General features: G+C 40.8%; 1 long non-coding RNA gene across 4 annotated transcripts in view; it reads left to right on the top strand.

Annotated features, from left to right (window-relative positions):
* The window catches only part of LOC114212696 (uncharacterized), a 48,761-nt gene that overhangs the window by 29,245 nt on the left and 6,038 nt on the right, over nt 1-13,478 (top strand). For 2 of the 4 annotated variants that reach the window (XR_003610035.2, XR_015767894.1), the window contains exons 1-2: nt 4,034-4,263; nt 10,794-11,447. This is a non-coding gene — a long non-coding RNA (uncharacterized LOC114212696). Of the gene's footprint in view, nt 1-4,033; nt 4,264-5,250; nt 5,292-10,793; nt 11,448-13,478 lie in introns of those variants that run through there. The other 2 variants (XR_015767893.1, XR_015767892.1) reach the window with 2 other exon arrangements.

The raw sequence follows: 13,478 nt of genomic DNA, 5'->3' as shown, positions 1-13,478 counted from the left end.
AAATCTTAAATCTGGAAATGAGACTTTATGCTGCTTTGGCCTAGGTCTTTGCCATTTTTTACTATGCCAAATTCAAGTTGTCATGGGAGTCTTCTTTTATGTAGGTCTCACCCTCATTCACTTCCCTCCTCTTCGTTCAGAGGCAGATCTAGACTTTGGCTGGAGCTCTCTTCTCTGCTCCTAACGTCAATGCTTCTCTCTCTGACTAAAGAACCGTGTGGAAGATGGATATACCATGTGCTTGTTTCCCAGAAGAAGACTAGAATAACTCTCCCCAAGGAAATACCTTGAGCACTTCAAAGAATTTGAAGAATTGAAAACTCTAAGTACATCTCATAGTCTTGATACACTTGAACTCTAGGGACACAGAATGTTGTAGAGGACAAAGCTCTTGACTAGAGACAGAAAACATGTTCTTATCTTGGGGAGGCAGCCAAGCATCTATAGGGAGGACATCTCTTGGCCTTGTCATCTTCTGTGACATCATGCTACAGGGATCCTCGGTGGATGTGAGGAGGCAAGTACCTAGTCCCTTTGGGGACACAAAAGAATCTGTAAGGGTGCATATTTTCATGATCCCAAATACAAGAGAAATTGCTCAAAATCTTGGGTTGTAGAGATACATAGAGGTTTCACTGAAAAAGCATTGTTTAAGAACCTGGGCTTTAAAATGTTGCAAACACTGAGCAAGAATATCTTCAGATTATGAAGAATCTGATATTTATGAAGAAGATCTTTAGATTCCTTTTATTTCTGGAATTTTTGGTCACATCAGTCACCCTCTTTTCCTGTGCCCTGCCCTCCATGGAATTCTCTATAAACTATGCAATCCCCACCCAGGTTTTCTGGGCTTTCGACTCTATCAGATTTCCTAATGAAAATAAATAATTCCTTCTATTCAGTAAGAAATGTAATAAAAAAAAACAGAGGACCAAGTCCTCTGAGCAGAAGGTTTTCACGCTGACCCTCTGCTCATGCTCCCTGCAGCTTGGCTTTACCAGGACTTGGGTGCTGGAAAGAGAATTGACTTAAAGCTCAGATCTGAGTCTTTTCGGTCCTCTGGTTTGCACTAACTGTGTGGATGGTGGATGTGCCATTTCATCTCATGGACTTCTATCCCTGAACAAAGAGTTAGCATCTTGCTTCTTATACACATAGTACCGGCCTAGAATCTGCTCTGGGGTGAGCTCTTGTTGTTGCAGGGAGACCAAGAGACTCCAAGGGCTCTCAGTTGGCCCAAAGAATCTTCCAACCAGAGCAGCGTTTTCCCTAGGAGTAGATTCAGACTGGGGTGAGGGACAGGAGCCCACAGAGAAAACCCTCAAGGCAGAACTAGACAGAAGAGCAGCACTCCGGCACCGGGGGCTTGAACCAGGTGAGTCAGCTGCACCCTCTTCCCCATTCCCATCTCAGACATGCCAGGACACCAAGAGGGATGGTGGGAAGACAGAATGTCCTAACAGTTGCCTGGTGGTGATGGCAGCACCTGGAAAACCACTATGGGATCTCATTATTACCAGCATGGGGGTGATCAGGGAGGAAGGGAAGCAGGAAGAAAGAAGAGTAGATTAGAAGACTCCTGGGAAGAAGTTTGGAGATGATCGTGAATGAAAATTTGTGAATATTGTTGTAAAACAAGCTAAATGACGCCACATCATTTATCTATCTTCACCATTTGGCCTCCTGAGAAGTTGATCTAAGAATGAAAATCCAAGGAATGAAACTCAGCAGGCAGCCTCCCGTGGAACTTTTCCTGTCTCTGCATCCTGAATGCAAGGTTTTGGAGCCCTGCTGAAAAGGGACTGTGGATGGAGGTCAGTGGCAAGCAGGTAGAAGGCCTTTTCCTGTACCTAAAATTGCTTGCATTGTCATGGAAAAAGGAAACTTAAAATTACAACTGCAAAGAATTAACTTGCATGAAGAGTGAGTAATTGGCGTGCAGGGAGCCAAAAGAAGGTTAAGCTTTCTTACCAACACACACTCTCACTTGAGCGCAAACACACACACACACACACACACACACACACACACACACACACACACACAGTGGGGAAGAAAACACCTGAGAAGTGGACGATATTGCCCTAATGACTGTCAGGGGCTGACCGTGGACTCCTTCCACGAAATGGCGGGATGAGCCATGAGGTTCTTCCTCGGGCTTGGAAGCATTTTGGTCAGAGGAATGGAAGGGCTGAGCCTGTTTCGCTGACTCCCACAGGAAGTGGTGGGCTGAGAGCCCGGCTACAGGCTTTCCTGTGCAGCGTAAATTGGCCCAATTTGCGCAAAACATTCTTATCTGATGAAGAACTGGAAGTGTGACTGTATGCTGAAATGTTGGAAATAATAGTGGGTCTCTGCTTCACTGTTCCCTCATTTTTCTTTCTCTGCTGTCCCTTCTTTGTCTTTGGCAATCACACCGGGCTCTTGGTTCTTTTCTAGCTTCTCACATGGTTTTGATTAGGAAGGACAAATATAACTGAGAACAGAAATGCTCCTAGTTTTTTCTTTTTCTCATCTTCTTTCAGATGAACGAGCTTGTTAATCTTCTTGTAGGTTTGGATCTACACACACACACACACACACACACACACATCTCAACCTAAAAGTGTCCCTTTTTATCCTATCCCTTTAAAAAAGCAGTCTTGGAAAAAGAAGTACCAATATGAAACAACCATGCTACTCTTGGCTAAAAACTATTCATAAACTGAACCGGCAATCAGACATTTTGATTTTCAGTCCTGGCTCAGCATCTAGCCAGCTGTGTGGCCTCAGAGAATTGACTTGAAGGTCCTGGTGTGAATTTTCTCCTCTCTAAAGATGACAAAGTTGGATTAGATACTCTCCCAGGTACCTCCCAGGAGATTTTATCATTATCTGTGTAAAGGTGCACTTGTAACAACTTCGTGGGGTGAGCCAAAATGGGACTCCTTACCTGTACAAGAAAATGGGGGGGGGGGAATCCAAGTCTTTTATTTATTTCCTTGATGAAATAGAAAATGACCAAAAAATAAAGTTTATTACAATTTATCAACACTATTTTATTAATGGCTTAGATGTAGCAGGAACACAGATTATAGAGCTATGCACGGTTCCAAACACCTAGAAAGCATAAAATAAATGTTTGCTGGAGGACATGCTGCCCTAGGTGCAGGGAAAAGGGACCAAAATTTAAAAAAACTGAGGCTCAAGTCTTTGGCCCACCACTTGCAGTTCTATGATTTAGAACTAGCCGTGAACTTTTCTGATCCTCAGCTTCCCCAATGCAAAATGGGACGAGTATTGCCACTTCAAAATTTGGGGAGAGAAACAAATGACATCATGTACATGAACATGATTAACAATGTATAGAGGGCTTGTAAATATTCTTGTACATAGTCCAAGTTAGGTTACATAGGCCTTAGCCAGTAAATTAAGGAAGTCGGTCTCTATGCTCTATAAAGAGCCTTCCAGCTTGGAACATCCTTTACTCTGTGACATAGCATCTGCCCCCAGGGTGCAGATGTGGTTGGCCCCAGGCAGTTTGCTGCAATACCTGCTGTGTCTGAAAATTTGGAGAGAGAGGCTGGGAGGTTCCTCTAACTTCACCCCTTGCCCCACATTGCACAACACCGCCCTTCTTCAAAGACATTGACAGGCCTATTGACTCATCTTGTTAACCTTTAACTGCTACCAAGACATTCCACCCCAGGGCTCCTTGTGCTGTCATCATCAAAAACACTCTAGTCCCCAAAGGCAAGATGCTTGCCCTTTTATCAGTGTTTATGCACGTAATCTAAAGGAGAAGGGGAAAAGCCTGTTGGTAGTAAGTAGGGAAAGAAGTCAAGTTACGTACTTTTTCACAGCAATTGTGTATTTCTTGCTTTTGTGTTAGCATTTATTGAAAATGAGCAAACTGCTGGTAAGAGTATCCTAAACTCGCAGTGGAGGAATGACTGCTTGTAGAGTCACCCGAAAATCTAAATTACGTGTTGTGGAAGTGGGTTTGTTGTCGTGAAGTGTAGGGGAAGCGTCTTTACCAGAAGGATGTGGGCTCCCACCTTTGGAAGACCCAGCTGCACCTGCTGTGGGAGTCTGCTCCTTCAGCAGCCCTGCTTGTGGGTGCCTCAGAGAACGCCACAGAGCGAGCGTTCCCATGGAGCAGCCTATTGAATAGAAGGTGCGGATGAAGGCAGTTCTTCAGGTTTTTAAGAGATAAAGAATAAAAGGGTGGAGGAATTGATCAAGGAACAAAAACCTCAGTTTACGATGAACACCTCTTTCAAGGTTTGTGAAACTCGTTTTTATATTTTGGGATCAGTTTTTACTCATTGTTCTCTCTTGCTTATCCCCAAATGACTGTCAGTTTGATTATTCATCACCCATGCCTCTGTGTATCACCAACCAGTACAGTAAGGGGTGTCTCCGCTATTTTTAGACACGAGGATTATACAACCAAAGGGCACATTCTTCTTCCATTCTGTGGAATGCCGGCTACCCCCGCCCCCCCGCCCCGGGCACAGTGACTGCCCTGAGGCGGCATTTTACTTTTGGCTCTACAAAGGCTTTCTTTGACAGGGGAGTGTGCCGTGGGTTGAGGAAGGGAAAACGGAGAATAAAGGAAGGACGTTTCCAGAGTTGAACTTGAACAAAAGTTAATGCTGACAGCAGAGTTAACTACTGGTGAGAACTCAGAAATACAGACCAGCACGGCGTGACTGAAGGCTAGTGGCCCGTCCTCTCTTGCAGGCGAGGACGTCTCCTCCAAGCCACAAGGCTGGGATGGATTTTGAAAAATCCCAGAGGGCAAACTGATCTTTGGGGATTTGCTAGTCTTTTGTTTAAAGGCTTAAGAAATATTTTGGTAGGGAAGAGATGGGGTCCTAATCAGTACAAGTGGGCTTTCCCCACCGCCCCCTTACTAGTGCTCAGGGATACCTGGCCTCCAGGGACACCTGCTAACTCACCACCCCCCCCACCCCCCCACCCCCACCGCCATGCTTCTACCTGGGAGGTTATCTTAAGAAGCCAAACTACCTCAATCTGGAGGCAGGACTGAAAAGAGGCCACCAGTGCCTTTGCCTGTGACCTCCTTGTACCCTCTGCCTTCAGAGATGAGAACCTGATAAGCCGCCCACACCCAGTGGCCGAGGATTCACCAGTCTGTCATTTCGGCTGGGAGGCAGGACAGCTTCTGGCAAACCTAATAAGCAGATTTTCTCGGTGATAGGAAAATTCTTGCTTAATGCATGCAGCTCTATTTCCCGTGGTTAAAACGTGCAACCTAGAGAAGATAGCAGAAGTCACCTGACCTGGTATGAACTATAAACAAAATTTGTCTTTTACGTTTTTTCTTAATTTTGCCCCCCTTTTTTAAACTTCCATTTTCTTAAGGCAGGTGGGGAGGTGGGCTTTATCTTTAATAGGCCAGGTTCCTGTACGATAACTTGGGTTGGAGTTATGAACTGGCGTAATATTAAACCTGCTTGATAGAGTCGCCAGCATTAACCTCATACATAGCATTTGGGTCAGTTTTAATCGCTTGATTAACACTAAAGGCTTCTCCTGTTACCGTCAGTCCGATGATCTCTCTGCATGTGGCCAGTGGTAGAGAAAGGATGTTGTAAGACTCTCAGAAAGCAGAGGGCAATAAATGGAACCTAAGCAAAATCTGGAGTTACTTCTGTGGATAACTCCCATAACAACGAGTTCGCATTCCACCATCTCCTCTCCGGAAATCCCAAATCTTTAAGTCAGAGGAAAAACCCAGGCTGTCAGGCTAAGCCAATGCCCCTTCACCTCAGACTGTCACAAAGATTGGGTCCCCATCCGCTCTTTTCCTTCCCAGGTATAAAGCAGGGACTCCCGGCCTAACGGGTACACCACCTCCCCAGCTGCTGCGGGGCTAACGCAAGGTAGTACGTTCGGGAGGATTGTAAAAGTTTTATATGTACGATGTCAGAAGTCCGCGGGAGCCTATTTTTGAGTTTTACGACATAAAAGATACAATCTCAAAAGATCTCTTTTCTTGTAATAGTCCAAGTAAACAAATGTCGCAGGCAGTTTTACAGTTTAGCAGATCTGCATTTCATCAGTTTGTTGGGAAATTAAACAATATACCTATTAAAACTCCTTAAAACATTGGAAACTCTTAATTCGGGCTTTTATTTATAACCCAAGTTCAGGGAGCTGACACCAATCTTTTAGAGAGGCAGAGCATGACTCTGAGTCAAAACCAAATTGATTTCAGCTTTCTCAATTTGTGAACTTCCTTTGCGTTTTCTGTTGCTTCACCAGCTTCCTGCCGTGGGGCCGCTCCATTATTGGGCTGCCGGCTCCATGCGAACCCTTCTCGCCCTGGACAGACATGGGGAAAGGGAAGCCACAGCATCCAGCAATCCGAAGTCAGAATGGGAGTGACTTGGGCCAGACCCCCATTTCAGCAACAAAAGTTGACATGCAATCAGAATAGTAGCACTGTGTTACCAGTGAGGATGGGGGACAGAGATGAAGGCACCAAAGGCCATTTTATTAAGCCCATCAGCTGGGGAGTGACTTTTGCAAATCGGCTCCTGGAACCTTCATCTGATTCTTTTTCGACAGAGGAGCAAAAACCACAAAACACAGTAGCAATGTTTTAGACTTTGTAATCTGAAAATCTAGAACATATCTACTGACTCTACTCCTTACTGTGTAGATATGATTTTGACAAATTACTTCAGTTTTTGAAGACCAAACCTCAGTTTCTTCATATGTAAGAGGGATGCAATAATATCATATTACATATTTTAGGGTGTTGCCTTGAGGATTCAAAACATTATTGAATGTCTCATGTAGAGCTTGACACATAACACATCCCAAATATAGAGAAGTCATAGTTGTTAATTTGTCAAATGCATTTTCTGTATCAAGTGAGATGATCACGTGGGAGTTTTTCCTTCATTCTGCTAATGTGATGCATTACATTGATTAATTTTTGTACATTGAATCATCCTTGCATTCCAGGAGTAGATCCCACTTGGCCATGGCATATAATCTTTTCAATATACTACGGTGAATTCAGTTTGCTAGTATTTTGTTGAGTATTTTCCCATCAATAATCATAAGGGATACTGGTCTGTAGTTTTATTTTCTTGTAGTGTTTTAGCTGGGTTTGCTGTCGGGTAATGCTGGCTATATAGCATGAGTTAGGAAGTATTCTCTCTTTTATCTTTTGGAAGAGTTGAAAACTGGTGTTAACTTTAAATGTCGGCAGAATTCTGCAGTGAAAGCAGTTAGCCCATGACTTTTCTTTGTTGTAGCTTTGAATATTGATTAGTCTCCTTACTAGTTGTAAGTCTATTCATATTTTCTATTTATTCATGACTTAGTTTTGTGCATTTCCAGGAATTTGTCCATTTTGTTTAGATTATCCAATTTGTTGGCATACAGATATTCTTAACATTCTCTTTGATTTCTGATTGTAGTTATTGGAGTCTTCTCTCTTTTTTCTTAGTCAATCTAGCTACAGGTTTTGTCAATTTTGTTGGTTGGTACAAAGAACCAAATTTAGGGGCACCTGGGTGGCTCAGTTTGTTGGGTATCTGACTCCTGTTTTTGGCTCAGGTCATGATCTCCGGGTCATGGGATCGAGCTCCACGACATGCTCTGTGCTCCTGTATGGAATCTGCTTGTTCCCCTCCCTTCCCGGATTTGCACATGCACTCTCTCTCTTTCTCTCCAAAATAAACAAACAAACAAATAAAATCTTTGGGAAAAAAAGAACCGATTTTGGTTTTGTTTTTTCTATATTGTTTTTCTATTCTCTATTTTGCTCTGCTCTGATTTTTCTTATTTCCTTCCCTTTGCTAGCTTGGGGTTTAGTTTGCTTTTCTTTCTCTAGTTCCTCAAAGAGTAAGTTTAGGTTATTGACCTGAGATCTTTCTCTTTTTTTAACATAAGCATATAAGCTACAAATTTCCCTCTTAACACTGCTTTTCTGTATCCCATCAGTTTTTGTATGTTGTGTTCTGTTTTCCTTTTCATTTGTCTCAAGGTATTTCCTAAATCTCCCTGTGATATCTTCTTTGATTCATTGGTTACTTAAGAGTATGTTGCTTAATTTCCACATATTTGTGGGTTTTCTAGTTTTCCTTCTGCTATTGATTTCTGGCTTCATTCCATTGTGACCAGAAAAGAAACTTTGTATGATATCAATCTTTTAAAATGTATTAAGATTTATCTTGTGGTCTAACATATAGTCTATTCTGGAGACTGTCTCATGTCCAGTTGAGAAAACTGTGTATTACGCTGTTCTTGGATAAAGTGTTCTGTGTATGTCTTATAATTCTAATTGGTTTGTAGTGTTTTTCAAGTCCACTGTTTCCTTATTGATCTTCTGTCTGGTTGTTGTAGTCATTTTTGAAAATCTCCTACTATTAGAGCTATTTCCTCCCTTAAATTCTATTAATGTTGCTTGATACATTTTGGAGCTCTGATATTTTGTATATCACATATGTTCATAATTTTTATGTCTTCTTAGGGAATTGACTTTTTTATCAATATATATTCCTGTCTCTTGTGCTAATTTTTTTACCCCAGGTCTATTTGGCTTAATATTAGCTACTCCAGCCCTCTTATGGTTACTAATTGCATAAAGTATCTTTTTCATCATTTAACTCCCAACCTAATTCTGCCTTTGGAGCTAAAGTCAGTCTCATGTTGACAGCCTATAGTTCAAATTTTTAAAATCTATTCTGCCAACCAATGCCTTTTGACTGGAGAGTTTAGCCCATTTACATTTGAAGTAATTACTGATAAGGAAGGACTTACTTTTGCCTTTTTGTTGGTATCTATATGTCTTATATCATTTTCTCTCCCTTATTTCCTCCATTATTGCCTCTTTTTGTGTTTCGTTTTTGTAGAGATACATTTTGATTCCCTTTTCATTTCCTTTTATGTATATTCTATAGATATTTCTCTTTGTTGTTACCATGGTGATTACATATAACCTTTTAAAGTTGTAACAATCTAATTTAAATTGATTCCAACTTAAATTCAATTGCAAAAAACCCTACTCCTATAATAATTCTACCCTTCTTGTGTTATTAATGTCACAAATTACATCTGTATACATTATATACCCATTCACAGAGATTTATAATTATGTTGTATGCATTTGTGTCATAAATCCTGAAGTGGAGTTAAAAGTGGCATTAAATCCAAAATTATAATAATACTGGCTTTTATTTTTTCTCATATATATACTTTTACCAGAGGTCATTGTATCTTCATCTGGTTTTGAGTTACTAAGATTCTTTCATTTCTGTTTGAAGGTGTGATGTTATGATTTATAACACGAAATACATATTTGGTTTTCACCCATTCCTGGACAGAGCTCCCCAAACCATTGGAATTTCTTAAGTAATAAAGGTGCCTTTTGTTATGTTAATGTGATGGCTTTTGGAAAGTCCTTATATAACCCAAGAATGAGGGCTGGTAGCCAGGGGAACCAATCATGTGATTAGAGGATTAGAATTTTCAGTCTCATCCCTTGACCTTAGGAGAAGGAAAGGGCCTGGAGGTTGAATAAATGGCCAATGATTTCATCAATCATGCCTATGTAATGAAGCTTCCATAAAAACCCAAAGCATGGATTCAGAGAACTTCTGGGTTGGTGACCATGTGAAGGTGCTCAGAAACGATGGGAAGCTTTGTGACCCATCCCATGTCCTATGCATCTCTTCCATCTGGCTATTCTCGAGTTTTATCCTTTTATAACAAATCAGTAATCTAGAAGGTAAAATGTGTCTCTTAAGTTCTGTGAGCCACACTAGTAACTTAATGAAACCCAAGGAGGGATCATGGGAACATCTGACCATCAGAAGCATAGGTAGGTGACAACCTGGTCTTAGGATTGACATCTGAAGTGAAGAAGTGGGGGGCAGTCTTATAGGACTGAGCGTTTAACTTTTGGACCTGACATGATCTCCAGGTAGATAGTGTCAGGACTAAGTTAATTGCTTGGTGGTACTGGAAAAACGCTCATCTGAGAAGGACTTCTTTTAACATTCATTGTAGAGCAAGTTTAGTAGTAATGAACTCTCTCAGCTTTTGTTTTTCTGGAAATGTCTTAATTTCTCCATCACTTTTGAAGGATAGTTTCCAGATAGAGAATTCTGTTTTGTTTTGTTTTTATTTCAATACTTATTAAATATATCATCCAACTGCCTTCTGGTTTCCAAGAGTGCTGCTGAGAAATTAGGGAATAATGTTATTAAGGATCACCTGTACATGAGTTGCTTCACTCTTGTTGATTTCAAGGTTCCCTTTGACTTTGGCTTTTGACAGTTTGATTATGTGTCTTGATATGTATCTCTTTTGGTTATCCTACTTAAAGTTCATTGAACTTCTTGGATTTGTATATTCATGTATTTCATGAAATCCAGGAGTTTTCAGCTATTATTTCTTCAAATAAACTCTCTGCCACTTTCTTTCTCTTCTTCTGGGATTCCCATAACTTATATACAGGTTTTTTTCCCCCTTTTTTATTGCACTTCACTTTATTTTGCTTCACAGACAACTGTGTTCTTTGTAAATTGAAGGTTTGTGGCACCATTTTCCCAAAAGCATTTGTTCACTTCATGTCTCTGTCACATTTTGGTCATTCTCACACTTTCGGTAATTCAAACTTTTTCATCATTATTATATTTGTTATGGTGATCTGTGATCAGTAATCTGTGATGTTACTATTTGTGAGTTTTAAGGTGCCACACACCATACTTATTATATAAGATAGCAAACTTAACTGATGAATATTGTATGTGTTCTGACTACAGATGTGGTGGAAACAGCAAGAAAACTGGAATTAGGAGTGGACCCTCAAGATCTGACTGAATTGCTGGAATCTCATGATAAAACTTTAACAAATGAGGAGTTGATTCTTATGGATGAGCAAAAAAAAAAAAAAAAAAAAAGGATGGAAACGTCTCCTGGTGAAGATGTTATGAAGATTGTTGAAATGACAACAAAGGATTTAGACTATTACATGAACTTAATTGACAAAGCAGTGGCAGGGTTTGAGGGGATTGACTCCAAGTCAGAAAGAAGTTCTTTTTTTTTTTTTTAAGATTTTATTTATTTATTTTTCAGAGAGAGAGAGAGCACAAGCAGGGGGAGCAGCAGGCAGAGGGAGAAGCAGGCTCCCCCTGAGCAGGGAAACCGATGCAGGACTCGATCCCAGGACTCTGGGATCATGACCTGAGCTGAAGGCAGAAGCTTAACTGACTGAGCCACCCAGGCATCCCTGAAAGAAGTTCTAATGGAAGTAAAATGCTATCAAACAGGATTGCATGCTACAGAGAAGTCATTCATGAAAGGAAGAGTCAACTGATGCAGAATACTTCACTGTTGTCTTATTTTAAGAAGTTTCCACAGTTATCCTGACCTTCAGCACCCACCACCCTGATCAGTCAGCAGCCATTAACATCAAGGTAAGACCCTCCACCAGCAAAAAAAAATTACTACTTGCTACAAGCTCAGATGATGGTTAACATCTAGTAATAAAGTATTTTTTAACTCAGGTATATATATTGTTTCTCTAGACATAATGCTACTGCACATTTAATAGGCTACAGTGTAGTGTACACAGAACTTTTATATACAATGGGAAAACAAAACATTCATTTGACTCGCTTTGTCGGGGTGTTCACTTTATTGTGGTGGTCTGAAGCTGAGCCCACACTGTCTCTGAGGGCTGCCAGTATCAGTTCTCTGGATGGTATCCTGGAAGTTCCTTAGATTCAGTTCACTTTCTTATCCTTTCTCTTCTGCTCCCCAGGCTTGAGAATTTCAGACGCCCTCTCTTCCAATTCTCTGATTTTTCTCTTTTGCCTGCTCATCTCTGCTATTGCAGCCCACTAGTGAAATTTCCATTTCAGTTATTACATTTCTTCACTCCAGAATTTCTCTTTATTTCCCTGTTATAATTCTTATCTCTGTTGATGTTCTCATTTTTAAGATCTATTCTGTGCCTGATTTCCTTTAGTTCTTTGTCCATGTTTTCCCTTAGCACTTTAGGCATATTTAAAAGAGTTGTTGGGGCACCTGGCTGGTTCAGTCAGCTAAGCATCTGACCCTCGATCTCAGCTCAGGTCTCCATCTCAGGGTCATAAGTTCAAGCTCCATCGGGGCTCCCCACTGGGAGTGGAGACTAATTAAAAAAAGAAAAAGAATTGTTTTAGTCTTTGTCTAGTAAGTCCATTGTCCGCCTTCTTGGGGATGGTTTCTGCCCATTTATTTTGTCCCTTCAATAAGCCGTATTTTCCTGGGTTTGCTGTTGTTGTTGTCACCATCATTGACAACTGGGCATTACATTATTATAATATAGTAATTCTGGATATCCGACTTCTCCTTTTCCCCAGGGCTTGCTTTTTTTTAATTTTTGGAGATTGGGATAGTCCATTTGTTTTGAGACTTTTCCAGACTATTTTTGCAAAGTCTATTCCTTGCCGTATGTGCTCACTGAAGCCTCTGTTACTTTAGCCTGTGTTGAGTTAACACAGTTTGATAGAGATTTTCTTATGCCAGGAGCTGAAACACACAAACGAAAACACTGATATATATCTATCTGTATATATATATATATAGATATATATAACCATATATATATCTATATATATATAGAGAGAGAGAGAGAGGAGAGAGAGAGCAATCCCCACTCACAGCCTTGGCTGGGTTACTCCTCCCTTAGTTAGACTTGCTCTCAGCCTAGACATCAGCCTTTTTTTTATTTTTTATTTTTTTAGAGATTTTATTTATTTATTTATTTATTTATTTATTTATTTATTTAAGTTTCTTGAATTTTTTTTTAAAGATTTTTATTTATTTATTTGAGAGAGAGAGAATGAGAGATAGAGAGCACGGAGGGAAGAGGGTCAGAGGGAGAAGCAGACTCCCTGCTGAGCAGGGAGCCCGATGTGGGACTCGATCCCGGGACTCCAGGATCATGACCTGAGCCGAAGGCAGTCGCTTAACCAACTGAGCCACCCAGGCGCCCTTTTATTTTTATTTTTATTTTTTTTAAAGATTTTATTTATTTATTTGAGAGAGAGAGAATGAGAGATAGAGAGCACGAGAGGGAAGAGGGTCCGAGGGAGAAGCAGACTCCCTGCTGGCCTAGACATCAGCCTTAAAGTGAAAGGTTAAAATTGTCTGATTTTTGTGAGCATATGTCTTCCCTGGGTATGCATGTGGCTTTCTAGATTCCCCTATACAAACACTGCTTTTGAATCTCCTGATTTCCCAAAGTCTTACCCCACTTTCTCCTCCAGCCCTTAGATGGTATACTGTATGCCTCCAGTGAGAATCTATTGCCCGGGGTGTCCATGCGTGTGTATTCTCTGGTTGCTTTTATGAGGGAAGCCTGTAGCTTTTCCTACCTGTGTCTCGAATTATGTGAGAAAGAGAGAGCAAGCGAGTTCTTCAGGTATCCCCAGCCAGGTTAGAACAGAGGTACACAATAA

Source organism: Eumetopias jubatus, unplaced genomic scaffold (assembly GCF_037043125.1).
Source record: "Eumetopias jubatus isolate StellerSeaLion01/CBP00866 unplaced genomic scaffold, mEumJub1_p1.0 scaffold_3, whole genome shotgun sequence".
NCBI lineage: Eukaryota > Metazoa > Chordata > Mammalia > Carnivora > Otariidae > Eumetopias > Eumetopias jubatus.
This window is presented reverse-complemented; position numbering and strand designations above follow the sequence as displayed.